This window comes from Cupressus sempervirens, chromosome 3 (assembly GCF_028749045.1).
Source record: "Cupressus sempervirens isolate cs-2001-9-10 chromosome 3, ASM2874904v1, whole genome shotgun sequence".
NCBI lineage: Eukaryota > Viridiplantae > Streptophyta > Pinopsida > Cupressales > Cupressaceae > Cupressus > Cupressus sempervirens.
Genome location: NC_143120.1, coordinates 140182856 through 140195064, shown reverse-complemented (window position 1 = coordinate 140195064; position 12209 = coordinate 140182856). Strand labels below are relative to the sequence as shown.

The following is a 12209-nucleotide window of genomic DNA, read 5'->3' as shown; positions in this document are numbered from 1 at the left end:
TATCAGATATTGTGCTATGGATTCAGTTTATTATGTGATGAGATTACTTAGACTCTACATTTCATGTATGTATGATGATTATTTTTAGTGTTCGCAATTATTGATGATGATTAATACATTGTTTTCAGTTATTAATGATGATTAGTAAGATGGTTTATTATCATATGTGCTTTCTTATGGATACTTACCCCATACTTGCATGTGTATGGTGTGCGTGTTTGCTTTGCGTGTTTGCTTTTGTATGGCGTGTCTGATGTGGTTAAAGAAGGGAGTCATAGTCACCTGCTAGTCGGGATCTACACGATGCACCACTTCTTACCATTGTCTATTTAGTTTAGTATATATTGTGTTTGTACATGCATGATTTTTATGCAGGTTGTAGGTACCGAGTATCGACTTCCCTGAATTTGCCAAGATGAGCGTACCCTATCACATTATCTCAATGATAAAAAAGGGGAGATAAATTCTCAAGTCCAAATCTCAACCCTTTAAGCCATTTGCCCTAATTGAAAAATTAGGACAAGTATCTGAGTTGAGTACCCTTCGAATATGTTGGATAACATAATTCGTGATATTAACCCTTGATTTGATTTTGTATGTATTTTGGCTATGATGGGTTTTCATATTTTTACCCTTGTGAAGTCTTTGATGTATTTTCTATTAATTAAGCCTAATTGAAAAGATTTTAATTAATGGTTTAATTAAATGAAAAATTAATATGGTATTTTAATATTTATTTTATTTAATTAATTGGAAAATTAATTAAATAAAATAATTAAATTTGAGAATAAAAATTAAAAGTTTAAATTTGGAATGTGACAACATTTATTTTAATAATAATATATTTGGAGTTCATTTTTAAATAAATGACTAAATAATATTATTATTAAAGCTAATAAATATTTTAACAATTAAGTTTTGGAAAATGAAATTTAAAAGTGGAAAATATATTTTAAATTATTACAAGATTCTAAATCTCATATGATTAAAATATAAATATATTAAAATTGAAAAGTGGAGATATTAAAGTTAGTGCATGAGACTTAATAAATAAATAAATTAAATTTGGAAAGAGTAAAGTAAATTGGAGTTATAAGCTTGCATGGGAACTAACATGTGTCAACAACACGAGGGTTAATGCATCAATTAAGCATAAGGTGTCTACAATTCTATGACTGATAAAAAAGAATTGGAAAAGACCCATGCTTAGTTGGTGACACCTTTCAGCGGTGTCAAGAAGCATTCTAAAAATTTCTTGAGAGCTCTTGATATTCAGGCATTCGTAGAAGCTTAAATGAAAAGCTTAATGAAAGCCACGAGCTACAAGCTAAAATAAAAGCTTCAAAGCTTACATGCATGGGAGAATATTCATATGCTCATATATTTTCTACTTGCTTCTATGCTCCTACTAGCACTTCTAATCATTTGGAGGATTCGATCGGCTTGGATTCTTGGAAGAATTGTGAATGATGGAGAAGGAAGGGATTTTCTATGGACTTCTGAGGCATGGCAAATTAGCATCAGGTCTAGGTGCACTTATGATATTCTCATATTCCCTTTGCACTCTTTCTCTTCATGTCTTCATCATATCTGTTTTATGTGTTTGAATACTCTCTGTGATTGAATCTACTATTTGAAATTGGAATCTAGATATTTTATTTGGATGAGAAGAAAACAATAGAAAAATCCTAGATTCAATTAAGGAGAAATAATTAGATCTTAATCGAGTTTGAGTTCGAATTTATATTGTGAAATTATATAGACAAGATTTGAAATTAAAATAGAAATTCTAAGTTGAAAATTCGAATGATTAGATGTAATCTTTCTATCAATTATATTTTTAGATGCATATGAACAAACCCTTTTATGGTTAAATTTAGAGAACAATTATTTAAGAAGAAATTCTTAATTCATCACAAATTGACCTATTCCTGCCCCTTGGATAGACCCAAACTCAGTCATTCATAACTTTTTATTATGATCAAATTTATTCGATCGCTCCAGTTAGAATTGGCGCAACTTGACCCTCTCTAACATATTTAAATTTCAGCCCAATCCAATGGTTCATTAGGGAGATATAGCTGTCGTACTGAGACTGTTTTATTCAAAGATAGATATTTCTCCATTTCCCATAACCAAGAGTTCTTTATGCTTAAACTTCATAAAAATAATATATCAAAGCATGGAATGAATTAAAGATATTATTGCAATCTTCTCTTATTAGAATCTTATTAATATGCATTAATTTTATATGGTTTATTATCTAATCTAATTAAATCAAATTTAATTAAGATTAGTTAATAGTAGAAGAAGTGTAATTAATTATTAGTCAATCTAAGTAAATGGATTTTTTTAAATGAGAGAAAATTAAAAGATAAAAAATTTTAATATAGTTTATATAGTGGACTTTTTTATAATGTATATTAAATACTATTTAATATATATTAAATACTATTTAATATATATTAAATAATTTAGAGATGGTAATTTTATATTATGAGACTTTAATGATAATGGATTAAGATTTAATTGACATGGAGTCATTGTTATAACATTGTTATAATTTGAATTACTATGGTATTATTAATACGTTATATATTATTAACTAAATTATTGATATACCTTAATGGTATTAAGAGTTAGCTAATGAAGCTTATGTAAAGTTCTCTAAATCGATTAATAATAGTTTTGATGAGTTTATTATTTATTAATGTTTATTAAGTCTAACAAACTATTAATAAAGAATAGTATGAATAGTTTAAATAGTTATCAATTAATTCGATCAGAGTTAATCTAGAGGAGATTAGTTAATGATTGAAGTACTGTAAAAGATAGTAATCAAATTGAATTGGTTAATAATTTGGAGGAGTATTAATTAATTGAATCAACGTAAATAGGGAAAACTTATTTGAGATAATAATACTTGGTATTGGAGATTTATTATAACTTGTTATTATTAAAATAAAAATGGGAACATGACGAATATGGTCGTTATAGATTTATTAATAAAATTTTCAATATAGTTTGTCATTAAATATTAGCAAGTTATTATTATTGAATTATTAATATGATCTTTTGAGTATTGAATTATAGTTGACTTTTATCATACAGAATTATAGTTAGTTATTAGTCAACTGATATTAATTGAAACGTTGCTATGATTATGTAATTATTAATTAAATCAATCAATGAGAGTTAATTAGATTTAATTAACAATTAAGTTAAGTAATGAAGATTTAATTGATATAATTCTTTTAATAAGATTGTAGAAATATTGATATCAAGTTGATAGGTCTTATTCTTATGACTTGAATGATGACCTTAGATATTTAATGGCGAAGACTTAGTAATATTTAATTGAGGACTATTAGAATATGAACCTATGTTAATTGATTGATGTAATTGATCATTTTAATAAAGTTATAATCTTTTATTTGAAGAATGATAATTGGTCCTCTTATAATATAACGAATAATGAGCCTAAAAAAGTTGAAAGGTTAATCAATTAGAATATGGATTATGGTTAAATATAAAGGACAATTTAATTAAGGTCAATGATGATCAGTTTAGTGAATATTTATCCTTAAGTTATTCTTAGAATGTAATTCTTAATAATGGAAGGATAATGCTATCGGAGAACAAATGGGTTAACGTGTAGGTCAAATGATAAATCCTATACACTTGAAGTATACTTGCAAACAGAAAATTGGAAACTTCTACACTTGATTCAACTATGTAATATAGCAAAACCAAAATATGTGTTTGCATCATGTATTCTATATGCTTCTTGTTTTGGGTTTTTGGGTTGACTAGTGTTGACCAGTCCTAGGTTGTTACCAGAGGCTCGGGGGTTATGAGATATGATGGCATGTTGATTTTATTTGGTTTCGATCTTTATAAGCCCAACCATGGTTATGTGATCGTATGCTCTATGAAATGTTTGTATTTACTGTATGTTATTGTTCATCAGTCTTCATGTGTAAAGCTGAGATGTATGTGTATGAGACACTTGAGCTAACCATTTTTGAATCATCGATCAGTTATTCTTGGATTATTTTCTAGTCGCCATGATGGGACTGAAATGTGGATTTATTTCTTGATGATGTTATGTTGTGACATGTTTGACTCAACCATTTTGGAGTCTTCGATTAGTATGATTTTGAGATATTCTTGGTTGCTTGTTGAGAACCATTTATCTTGAGATATATTTTGGTTATTGAGAACCAATTGATACTTATGATTATCAGTGATGCCTTCAGTTGCCAATAGAGAACTGTTGTGGTCATGATTTTTTATAGATGCTTTTTCAGATGCTCATGGAGATTTGATGATTCTTATCTTGGAGATTTGATGATTTTTATTATGAATATTTGATGCTTTTATGCATATTTGATGATTTTATTATGGATTATCTTTTGTGGTTTTGAGATTTATGATTCCATGAGCTTAGGGTAGGTAATCTACTTGTAGTGTCGGAAAGTGGCTTGCAATGGGGGTCGGGGCCCTAAGTGGCTGCTAGGGTAACTCATTGTAAGTTTGGCTAATAAGTGATAACATTTACACACTAAATGGGGGTTAAATGAACCTAAAAAAAAATTGTTTTGATGTTCTCGCCTGTGCTTTGAGTGCTTGTACAGGCTAAGATGGGAGTAGTGAGAACGCATGGTTGCGACCGTGCATTCCGTAGTATGCCTTGTGAGTATGAGAGGATACTAGAGGCCACATGAGATCAGTATGGACTCGTGGAGTTTAGCTAACTACCAAGGTAACTTGTACGTGATAAATGCGATGACACTTTCTTGCTTGCAGAGTAGGTTTCCTACATGTCTTTGTGTGCCTCTGTGAATTAGATGTCAATTTTTATGTGATGGAACCTTTGAGTTAGTATACTTTTAAGATTCCTGGACTTATAGAGATTTATGCTTCGTGAATTGATATACTGTTTGGGACTTGAGATTATCTTCTCAGCACAGTGGGAGTGGACCACTTAGGTTCCACATGGTTGGGTGGTACTGTATTTTCACTCTTATCATTTGAGATCCTTCCGAGACACCATGGCTGGAGTATCCTTGGTTGGTATTTATTCTTCACTATGTTCTTGGAGCATTATGACAGATAATATACCTTATGATGGATGTATTTACTGGTCTGTTTCTTATATTGATGATTTGCTTTACTTTGCATATGTTAGTTGATGATTTATTATGCTTTACTTTGCATGTTAGTAGGATGTTTTAGGAGTGACATTCCTACTATATTAATACCGATGATCTCTTTGGTGCTTTGGAATGTTACGCACGGAGGGATGGCTAGGATCCACGATGGTCTAATGATGCTATTTACAGTTGGGAAGAACCGTGCACTTAGTTATTTATGTTTGTGATATATAGTTATCTTTTGTGATGATGTATCATGTATGATATGTGGTTTCATTTATGTTATTGCATCATGGATTAATATTAGATGATGATGATGTACTTTATTTACTTGGATGTTTATTCTTTTAAGCTTTTCATACCCTGTGATATGTATAGTGGATGATTGAGCTAAACTAAAATATAATTACAAAAGGACACTTGTATATTGTTTAAGTACATTGGATGTATCATTGTTATTTCATAAGGATGGGATGTTAGATGAATAGTTAATTTAGATGTGATACAACGTTAAGGGATCTTTAAAGAATGTAGCATGTTATGTATATATGTTATGTTTATTTTCATTTGAATTGTTGCTATTGCTTCCACAAATGTTATGAATGGTTTTATCTTTCATATTTAAAAAAAAAAAAAAAATTGTTTGGCAAACTTAGTAAAATTTTTTGAATCCCTTGGCGGGGCGTTACAATACACATCCTTGATTGCAACCTTGTTCATTATTTGCAATTGGGTTTTCATGGTAGATAAATCCCTTACCTTGGAGCCTAATAGCTTATCATCCATCAAAAGGATTTCCTTATTCACTTCTTGTATGGTATCTCTTTGCATTCTTGTCTTCCATGGCCTTATAGGAGTTGTGACCTCTTTGTCTTGGGTTGAGTGTTGTTTGTGGACATTTTATTGATGTTGAAATTTGATGCAATTACGAACAAAGAACCTCCAAAGTAGATGTCTAATCCTTGAAGCCAAATGTGTCACAATGGAAATTCCCAAAAAGAATAATAATCATGATTTGAAAGCATAATTGAAGATTTGCATAATAGAAGTAGTGTATAGAAGTGTAGGTCTAAAAAATATTTAGTGTGTCAACAAAAGCACAATTCATGAACTGTCAACATAAACAATTAAACTAAAAAAGAAAGAATTGAAAGCATATGAGATATTCTCTCACCTCAAGTTGCATCATATTTATGCCTATAAATAATTTAAAAACTCTTGGCTAGAAATAATTCTACAAATTTGACATAACTTATAACCTACAAGATACTTAATGCAATATACACTAATGATGAGCAATGTTAATTCACTAATCAATTGATGAGAAGCAATAAAGAAAATTAAAACGAATTTCATAATTAATGGTTGTCCCAAATTCATAGATTAAAAAATATAATATCTCTAGTTGGCATAATGAAACTTGCATCAAGAAGATTTAAAAAAACATTCACAATCTATAATCTAAAGAAAGCACAAATTGGCACACAGATAATCTGCATTTGCATTATTTCTTAATGCAACAAAGAACACGTGGATCCCAATCTCCATACAACAAAACAAAAATATCATGACTAATGGAAGAAGGTTGCCCTCTCTCTTTTTCTTATCCTCATGTGAAAAGAAAAAGAAAAAGAACCCTCTTTCTACACAATAAATACAATCTAAAAGAAAAGGAACCCTCTTTTTGCATAATAAATACAATCTCGTTGCCCTACAATTCTTTCAGTAACTAATTCTCCATTCTTGTAAATTTTCTCAAATTTAAATTTTAGCCCCTCTTTCGCAACTAGAAATATCTTTGGCTCCCTTTGTAACTGAATCTCCCAATAACAAGATTGTGAAATCCTTTCGTATTCTCCTATAACATTCAAACCTAATACCACATTTAGTAGTTTTTAGATTTATGCCACATCGACCATGACTGATATGTTTAAGCGGTATGGCCCACTATTTTTCCATTTAAAAACAAAATCAAGCCCACATTAAACATATCTCCTATTGGGAACAATCTATTTCTACTGCATTCGAATACCCATTTTGACTTAGAACATGCTCATATCTTATCAACTTTCTAGCTATGTTTGCAGGAACATCAACGAGTTCTAAAATCTCATTCCAAATCTCCAAAGTAGTATGTGTGCTTCTGTTGAAGCATTTACAGAACAACACTTCTCTATCTTGATCCATTGAATTTAACACCGTGGACTAAGATGAGGTTCCCCTATGCTATAGCCAAAGTTGAGGTAGAACGAATTCTCCAACCATAGTCACATTTGATGAAGATATTAGTGATACTATAGTTCCACGCACATTGTTTCAATAGATTTCACAAAATTGGAGTAAATTCACGTTGTCAACATTATTGAATGCTTTCATTGAGCCCAACAATACATGATGTTGGTGAGTTTTCTAATATCAACTTCACCCATATACAATTTGTAAGCAACAAGGGAGATTGGGTCCATAATATTTCACTAAGATTGCTTAAAGACAACAAGGAACAAGTACATGGGTTAGCCTCTTTAAATTAGTCATGTTTGAGGCAACCATTTTGGTACAATATCGGGTTTCACATTTTACTCAACATACCTTTATTATTTAATTGCATACCTCTCCTGCCCCACCTCCTTCATCTGTGATCATACAAATTAGACAAGAATATATCATTCCCCTATCTCACAATCATTATTGAAAAGATGAACCCCGATCACCTGTAACTGCTGTTAGTGTTTCCCTACGCAGATAAGCGTTGCATTGCGCTCTATCTCTGTGATTCCTTACAGCGTCACGACCATACTTCATAACTATTATTCTCCATGAGTCAAACCCATGCACAACTTATCACAACCTTCTTCTTGCCATTAGCTCTGGCTCGGGGTGTCAAGCGACAGTGCAGTTTCCCTAACACAAGCCATTCTAGATCAGTGAGACCCCACAGTGGACCTCTTCGCCAGCGACACTCCTCTCGTAGCACTCAACTACACCACATGGCCCCTGGTAGCCGCCGGCTATATCAGTCGCTATTGGATTTTTTCCCTTTGAAGACAGATACCTAATCTTTTCCATGATGTCTCTGCTTTCTTCTTCATTTATTGTGCTTGTTCTTTTGTGGACACTGTTTGGTATTCCGTTTGTCCGCTATCTTCTTGGTTGTAAGCTTTCAGTCCCAAAGACCCAAGTTGTGATCTTTTGTTGGACATTAATAAAATTATCTTATCTATGCAATATTGGCTTTTTGAGGTAAATGGACGACCATTGGATTTGTGGCCTTTTAAAACATTACACTACATTGTAACATGGCAAATGACTTAAGGCAACATAGGACATAGCTCTAACCTGTCCTCGATCTCCTTCTGTGACCCTTTGACAGGAATTGCATAATTGCCTTGTCATTTTTCACACGTACCTTAGCTTGTTTATGTCTGTCGCAATCATTGTAACCAAAGTTTGTACATGGCTAAACTGGTATTATGACAGACGTATGATGAGTATAATGAGTTCAGCCCTGAGGATTTTGCAAGGATCTTAGATGAGAAAACCCAATTCCTCTTCTTCTATTGAACACAACATTACTGGGTTTAACCAGCACCACTAGGTATATGCATTAAATAAAAAAGCCACCAACATGCTTGGAATAGAATTGGAATAAATACCATTTACTCGGTATAACATGTATCCCTCTATTTTTTTAACCCATAACTTTATTATCTACTCTATTTGGACCAGAACTTCTACGATTAATGTAAGTTGCCCTTCACTCTCATATAGACCCACATTCCCCAGAACCTTTACCACTCATTTATAGTTTAGATGCCTATGATCCATGTATCCCGCTGCATATTCAAACTTTTTCAATAAAGCTCCATAGAAGCACGTCATCTGTTATCGGATCTACCTAGCTTTTGTCCATTATGATTTATATTGAAATCGATCATCAGTCACTTGGTCACCACTTAACGATTCCCCATGAACTTCCATCTCCATGCACAAGATGTAGGAGAATGTCTCCCCCATTGGTATTGGGAAAATTTAAAACCAAATTTTATTTCGGTTCCACGAGTAGAAAAGTGTTGATTGTTCAGTCCATAATTGGCATTTAATAAAACACAATATTCAAATTCAATTATTCGGGTGTTGATATGAAGAGCTTTCGAGGGGTTGGGAAAAGAGAACTTATGAACACTTGAGCTTTGAACCTCTTGAACCAACTGTTTGAATCTGTTGAACTTTTTGAAGATATTCAAGTGGTTCACCCAGACTTCAAAATTTATCAATTGCTCTTTTTAATTACAAATTGGTTTACACAGAAATAGGAGAACCAAGTCATCTGTCTTTGCTATTTTGTTTTAAAATAACCTTTAATACTTTGACATAAGCTCTTATCGAAGCTTATAGTGGCCACCAGGAGATGCACTCTTACAGGCAAGTGGCTTGGTTGATGGAAATGAATAATAAACCAATTACATCGTTATAAGGTTATTATTAATGGCACTAAGGCTCGGCTTAAAAATTTGTAATTGGAAGTACCATAAGGAGCCCACGAATATGTGCTACTATCTTTCACGTTTGAGGTGTCACTAAAAAAAAATTATTTATAAGGGAATACTTCTACCGTAAATAAAGATTTGGATACCACATGTTATCCATATAGTACGTGGGAAGGGCAGAAGTGGCTTGGTCAGCTAGCAAAATGGAAGACAGCTGAATAAGTAGCTGCATTGGTAAGGTCATTACCTGTTGAGGAGCAACCAAAACAGATAATTGTTACGTGTACGGTAATGCTTGATACTTTGGAAGTTCACTCAACTTTCCCAACATTGTGATTAAAGGCAGTGAGCTTGGGTTGCTATTCCAAGCATGCTTAAAATTTGAAGTTTTGTCATTAAAGACTATCTATTCTTGCACTGCATTTTCTCACTTAATATTGATACTACATGCCCTTCATGTGAATAATGAGAAAGCAAAGATGTTGTTGAAACCTGATAAGATAGTTGTTACTGAGCCACATCGCATCTGACCAAACCTCTTTGATGATCAGTGGATGAAGGTAAACCTCTTATGAAGTCATAATATTTTCTATAGAGGGTCTACAACTCTATCATTTTGCAGTGTTTCTTTTATGAAAAGTTCTTCATGAACTTCTTGTTCTGTTGAAATTTCAAGCAGAGGGACTGTATCCTGAAACAATCTTGAATATTGCTAATGCAGGTGGAAGTAGCTTTGAGAGACCTGATCCTGTCTGATCATGCTAAGAAGAATAATGTTAATACATCTTCCTTAACTCAATTACAAATTAGGGATATTATACGTGGAGCTGAGATAACCCCCACCTTCTCAACAAAGGGAACAGATAGCTTAAAATTAAATTGAAAAGAAAGTGAGAGATCCTCTTTCAGTTATTCTAGCAAAATAATGATGGTTTTCAATCTGATGTGAATGTAAGTAATGGTAGAAAAGTGAATTCATTGGAATGTATGAGGTTACTTTGAGGGAAAGGAATCAACCCAACTCACTGCCATTACAACTAGAACTACAAATGTGCATGGTGACTAGTTGATTGTTACAAACTTACAACCACAAGTCCATATGAGCACGTTGCTTTTGGTTTAAAAAAAAATAGTTAGGGCAATATCTGCAACCAACTTCTATCTCAAAGTCAATCGTATATGTGAAGTCAGAGATGATATCTAGGTACAATTAATGTTTTTTTTGTTGTCAATTTGATTTTTATATTTTTTATTATATCTTATCATTGGTTTGGTAATTTGAATAGGAAATTGGTTATACATACACCCTTCCCAAGAAAATATTTGAGAAATCCATTTGCATAGCAGACCTTAGAACCCAAATTGCAGGCTATCTCAATGGTGTAAGCCCCCTAGACAATCCACTAGTGAAGGAAATCCGTTGCATATCTATGCCTCCACACACCAACAAGTTTTTTTACCCTTCTCTTTGCCTAAGCGTGACTTTTTGAATCATCTAGAACCTTTAGGATGGATGTATACAACCGAATGAACTTCCTCAGTTATCACTTTAGTATGTGGTATTGAGTGTTGTACTTTTTATTTTTAAACGAAGGTACAGAAAAGAGGAGGAATCAATTATCTGCAAAAGCACATGGTGAATATAATGGAATTGAAGTCTAGAATTTATTTAATATGATCTGTTCTCCTGATAACGATAGCAAATAGTTACTTGCAGAGATAATGGAATGGTTGTTTAAAATTTATATAAATAATAATATAAACTTTTCTCCTTATAACACTAGGCGAATCATTACCTGCATGAACATGTAATGGATATAATGGAACAATCATATATAATCCATTAATACGGTTTGCTCTCCTCATAACACTAACAATTATTACAGAGTGTGATCTCGAGGATTGCCATGAAAATCACTGCACAGGTTTTCTGAAAAAATATACAAATTTGCTGAGAGGGACTATAAAAACTTAAGGTTTCTAATAAGTAAAATAATATATTTTGTGATAATACATGGCACTAGATAGTTTTCAGTAATTTAGCTCAATAAAATAGCTGACGGATTACTATGGAACTCAACAAACACCAAACACTTAACCTCTCGATGGACAAGTGACCTTTGGCATTTCTTTCCGTTCAATTGTTGGGGGTACAATGCATATTAATTTTGAATTCCAAACAGTCTATCTTTACTAGCGATCATTCAAATAAAAATATTTAGTTCCTAGATAAACCTTTTCTTAAGGAGTAAAAATGGATATCTACTTAGTGTTAATGATCTTTGCTATATATTTGATTCATTTCAGTGTTAAGTATTTTTATCTACTCATTTCTGCATTTGCATTAATCCCTTGGCTGTAATCTGGGTCATCAGGAGAGTACATGCCACTAGCTTTCTCTGTTTCTGAATGCTCATTATGCTTGGGTGTTTAGAGGTTAAAAGATAACCATTGGTGTAACAAAATGAAATATAAAGAACGAACAAAACAAGATCTAAGTAGAAATTAAAAGAAAGGATATAAACAAATTTCTGTGACAGGATACCAAATTCGTTCTACATGCTCT

The 12209-nt window shown here is 32.2% G+C and overlaps 1 pseudogene; it reads left to right on the top strand.

Moving 5' to 3' along the window:
• The window catches only part of LOC149565150 (pre-mRNA-processing-splicing factor 8A-like), a 186014-nt pseudogene extending 174818 nt beyond the window's left edge, over window positions 1–11196 (top strand).
• Window positions 11197–12209: the final 1013 nt, after the last annotated feature.